Below are 6,000 nucleotides of genomic sequence, written 5' to 3'. Positions count from 1 at the left end.
TTGCCATGCTCTAAGAGTCGTATCCCACAGAAGAAAGGGGGTTACATCTTCCTTGTGCCTCTAAGAGATTTTTAAAAAGACCCTCCAATAGGTCTTCTGCATGTCTTATTATCCCCAAAATTGATCATACATGCACCCATAAACCCATCACTGCCAAAGGAAATGTGATTATAATTAAAAGCTCCTTCCATAAGTATATGATCTTCTTAAAGGGGTAAACTGGAATAAAATTGAGCTTCTGCCAATAAGAAGTAGGGGGAAGTGAAATTTTGAGTAGGCAACCAAGTGTGTGCCACACGCAGTAACAGTAAGCACACTTTCTAATTTTTGACTTTTAGGATTTTCCCCAACAGAAAGTATCAAAGTATTTATCTATATCAAGTCAAGTTCCTAAACTTATATATTCCTTTCTGAACAAAGATTTCTGTGTCTCAGAAATGCATCATTTCTGGATATAGAAATCCAGAAGGAAATATTGGTAATCTCAATTTGTTAAGTTTATCAAGTGTCACATTGCATTTTAAGTGTAACCTTACATCCTAGTTTTACCAGGACCATGAGAGTTTATTCATTTTGCCCCAGTGTATTTATTAAATAACAATGACTTTCACTCACAAAAGTGTCCTAGTTTAAAAAACAAAACAAAACAGACAACAGAAATTACCTTTGAGGAAGCCCAAATTTGGGATAGCAGGCAAAACTTTAAAGTAGTTATTGTAAATATGTTCAAAGAACTAAAAGAAATCATGTTTAAAGAATTAAAGTATGATAAAAATTCATTGAAATAATAATATTAATAAAAAGATAGAAATTATTTTTAAAAGAATGAAATGAAAATTCTAGAGTTGAAAAATACAATAATGGAAGTGATATATTCACTAGAGGCATTCAACAGTAGATAAGAGCTGGCAGAGAAAGAATGAGTGAACTTAAAGATAGATCCATACAGATTATACAATCTGAAGAACAGAAAGAAAAGAGAATGAAAAAAGTAAACAGAACCTTAGAAAATATGGGGCACATTATACATGCCAACATGTGTATAATGGACATACTAGAGGAAGGGGAGAGAGAGATGGGTACAGAAATAAATATCTGAAGAAATAATGTCTGAAAACTTCCCAAATTTGATGAAAATGTTAATTTACACATGAACTCTAAGTAGGGTAAAACCAAAGACATCCACAGTTAGGCATATCATAGTCAAATGTTAAAATCCAAAGACAATGAGGAAAATCTTAAAGGCAGCAAAAGAAAATGATTCATCATGTACAAGGGAATTCCAATAAGATTAGTAGTTGACTTATCACAAACAAGGGGGACCAGAGGGCAGTTAGGACATATTCAAAGTACTTAAAGAAAAAAAAATTTGCCAAGCAAGAATCCTACATGTAGGAAAACTACCATCTGAAAATGAAGACAGAAAGAAAGATATTCCCAGATAAACAGACTGAAAAAATTTGCTGCTAGCAGACCCACCTTGCAAAAAATACTAAATGAATTTCTTTAGACAGAAGGGAAGTAACATCAGAGTGTAATCTGAATGCACATGAAAAAACAAAGAGTACCAGTAAAAGCAATTATGTAGTAACTACAAAAGATAGTACAATTTCATTTGTCTTCTACTAATTGATTTTTTTTTTTTTTAAATAGCATAAAATGGGCTTCCCTGGTGGCACAGTGGTTGAGAGTCCGCCTGCCGACGCAGGGGACACGGGTTCATGCCCCGGTCTGGGAAGATCCCACATGCCGCGGAGCGGCTGGGCCCGTGAGCCATGGCCGCTGAGCCTGCGTGTCCAGAGCCTGTGCTCCGCAACGGGAGAGACCTCAACAGTGAGAGGCCCGCGTACGGGAAAAAAAAAAAAAAAAGCATAAAATAATTCCTAAAAAATTGAATTTGGGGGCTGAGAGCATATAAAGATACAATATATTTAACAATAACAAGACAAAGAAGTGGGGAAGAAGGAAACTATAGTGAGGAAAGGAAGTGAAATCAGACAGTGACTCGAATCCACAAAAAGAAATAAAAGTACTGGAAATGGCTAATAAGATTGTTAACATAAAAACTTGGTAAATATATCTCTTCTTCTCTTAATTTCTTCAAAGGACATATGATTACATAAAACCACGATTATAACACTGCATTGTTGGATTTGTAACAAGAAAAGGAACTATAATGGAGCAAGTCTTCTATATCTCATTGGAATTAAGTTAGTATAAATCTGAAGTAATTTCTGATAAATTAAGAGGTGTGTCATAATCCCTAGAGCAACCACTGAGAAAAATGACTTTAAAATATAACTAAAAATCAGTAAAGGAATTAAAATTGTACATTAGAAAATAGCCACTTAATCCAAAAAAACACAGTAATGAAAGAGCAGAGGAACAAAACAAGACATGAGACATAGAAAACAAATATCAAAATGGCAGACATAAATTCAAACATATCAATAATAACATTAAATGAGAATGGGCTAAAAAATCCAATTCAAAAGGCAGAGGTTGTCAGGTCTGTGCTGATTTGGGCAGTAGGTTTTGATTCACCTAAGAATATTTTTTCACTTGGTTCCAATGCCATTAGTAAGTAGAATTCACATTGGAATACCAGTTTTAATAATATATTGTTAGGAGTTAATCCAGGAAAATTCCAAGGAATTTTACCCAGAAAATTTTGCCCACAAAATTAGTATTGATTTAGAGTTTTTAAGATATCTTTTTTTAAATTTATTTTTTTATTTTTGGCTGCGTTGGGTCTTCGTTGCTGCATGCAGGCTTCCTCTAGTTGCAGCGAGTGGGGGGCTACTCTTTGTTGCAGTGTGCGGGCTTCTCATTGTTGTGGCTTCCCTTGTTGCAGAGCATGGGCCCTAGGTGCACAGGCTTTAGTAGCTGTGGCAAGTGGGCTCAGTAGCTTGCAGGCTGAGTAGTTGTGGCGCACAGGCTTAGTTGCTCCATGGCATGTGGAATCTTCCTGGACCAGGGGTCAAACCTATGTCCCCTGCATTGGCAGGTGGATTCTTAACCACTGTGCCACCAGGGAAGCCCAAGATATCTTTTTTATACTTAGAGTCAAGGACCTCAAAGACCAGGGCATTGAATGGGTCATTGATGGGGATATTGATGTCACCAAGATAATCATAGGAGTTGAGGTAGAAAGAAAGACTGTAAGCCTGGTGCCAAGATCTCTGTGAATGAGTGATGGTGTCTATGAATTTGAGATGACAAAGATTAGGCATAGAGGGTCGTAGAGCCCCATCTTTTAAGCCCGATGGTTAATGCCTATTGTTTACTAGTTATTTTATTAGGCATTCAGGTAAAGACAGAAAAATAAAACATAGTCCCTGTCTATCAAATATAATGAGGTAGACAGTTTTACAAAGAAATTAATGCAGTATAATGTTAAAGGTGTTATAATTAAAGTAAGCTCCAGGATCAGAGAAGAAAGAATTAATCTACGTGGGAAAGGGAGTGATCAAGAAAGCCTTTAGAAGAAAAAATAACATAAAAGCTATTTGTTTTATCTTGGGATTAATTCATTATGATATCTTATTTTTGAAAACATAGGATAGCAGCAGTTCAGGTACTGAGAAAACTGTATAAAATCTACAAAAACTGATGGTGACTATTTAGCCAGGGGTGAAATATGATGGAGGCTGAGGTTAAGTGGTAATCTTCAGCCCCAGTTCTGACAAATGTGTGACACCAGTAATCAAAGATAAGTGGCAGAGGAACTCAGCAGTTGGGTGGGGATGACCAGAAAGACCCAGGGCATTAGCAGACACTTGAAAATCCAGGCAGTTATATCTGGGAGGAATAAGATAGGAAGACTGACAAGGAAAAGGCCAATTCCAACTGTGGACTGGTCTACTCAGCAGGTGATTGGAAAAGGAACTTTGCTCATCAAAACTAAATAAAAACTAAAGGACTTTTTTGTAAATCTTAGCCCAGAATGTCCATTATCTAAAAAGGCACTGCATAGTAGCTGGAGCCCCATTTTTGCTGTTGATTCTTGTCTGAATCAATTCTTAGTATCAATATTGAAAATAATAATTTGGCTTTCATTTTTAATTCCTTAAATATCTAGAGGAGCTAAAGTAACTGCCAAAATGAAAAAAGATACCTGAAAATGTTAAATGTAATATGAATTTATGAACATAATCCATTATAATTGCCTTTAAGAAATTCCTACCTAATATATTACTAGAATTGGTATTTCGTATAGAGTTACATATTATTCAGCTATTATCAAAATGATAAAACTTCATTTGGACCATACAATTTATTGTCCAAATAGGCATGCTTTTGAAAGTAAAAGTTGATGGTATTAACAAGTACCCTAGGAGAAGAGACATAAACTGGCACAGTCCTGGGTATCCCAATGACCTTCCCCACACTCCACCTTAACTTCCCACTCCCATGGTGACACTCTGAATATTGTCAATACCCAAGACTGCTCCACCCTATAAACCCACTCTCTAAAACAATGCTTCCATCCTTCCAGGTTTGCATGACCGCTAACTGTTCTTCATCTTCACATGCTACAGCCTTCCTCTTGGCTTTTACTTCTGTCCCTACCCAGCTTATATTTCATGGCCCATCAAGTCAATCACACTTACCAAAATACCAAAGTCCATTGACTCCTGTTCTTTTCTCATCCTCCTGTCAAAACCCCAATCCTGGATGAAATGAACCATCTGCCTTCTTTGTGTCTGTGTGAGGACTACCAAGCTGCTAGAGGAAAATCACATATTTCAACAATCTCTATAAATTCACCATCATCAACATTGGACGCGTTTCAGTATTGCCTGGCATTCTTCCTCCTGCCTGGCTTCTGCTACCACTATTCCACCGAAGCTGATCTTACCAACACCACGATTGACCTTGACAATGACAACAATGCTAATGGCAACAGTCACTTTTAGGTCTTCATGTTGCTTTCCAACAATAGTTAAAATATTTGACAGCTTTTTTTTACTTTCTGTCCTTGTCTTTTGTGACATCTTAAGCTTTGTCCTGAACAATTTGTCCAAAGCCCTTGTTTCACTCGGCAATCCCCTTCCCCAAATTTCCTCATCCAGGGAAATTTCACTACCATTGATATGCTGAGGGGCCAGACTGACATCTCCAGGCCAGACTTCTCTTTGTCATTTCCATTAACAACTTTGTCAGAAACCTCCAATGTAATATGTCCTAATATGTCCAAACAGAGTTCCTTATCTCCCACCCCCTCCCACCACAACCACCCCCCCACTGTCACCTGTCCTTTTATCAGTGTCCCCATCTCAGTTAATGGCAGTTACTCAAAAGAGAAAACTGTAGTTATCTAAGATTCTTTCTTCTCTCATTTGCCACATCCTGTCATTCACTGATGCTATTAATTCTACCTCCTAAACATTACTTGAGTCTATTCACTTTTCTCCATCACTATTGTCACTACCTTAATCTAAGCTACTATCAATTTCTCTTTGTCATTGCCTACATCCCCTCCAGTTTCCTTCCAAACTATTTTCCACACAGCAAACAGAAGGTTTTTTTTTTTAATTCAAATCTGTTGAGTTGATTCTTTACTTAAAACTCTTCAGTTGTTTATTATCATTACCCTTAGAAATAAGACTAAAATTCACTATTCGAATAGACCCATTCCAATACCCCAGCTATACCTCTGCCCCTTACTTTCTACATTTGAGATATACAAGGCTTCTTCCACTTTTGTCCATAGATGGTAATCTTCCCTTCCTCTTGACCTTTGCACATACTGGTTTCTCCTCTCTTGAATACAGTCTCTACTCCCCTATCTCTTCTTCTAGCAAACACTTACTTATTTAAAAGGTATTAGTTCATCGACAGATGAATAGATAAAGAAGATGTGGCACATATATACAATGGAATATTACTCAGCCATAAAAAGAAATGTAACTGAGTTATTTGTGGTGAGGTGGATGGACCTAGAGTCAATCATACAGAGTGAAGTAAGTCAGAAAGAGAAAAACAAATATTGTATGC

This window comes from Lipotes vexillifer, unplaced genomic scaffold, assembly GCF_000442215.2.
Source record: "Lipotes vexillifer unplaced genomic scaffold, Lipotes_vexillifer_v1.1 scaffold1179, whole genome shotgun sequence".
NCBI lineage: Eukaryota > Metazoa > Chordata > Mammalia > Artiodactyla > Lipotidae > Lipotes > Lipotes vexillifer.
This window is presented reverse-complemented; position numbering follows the sequence as displayed.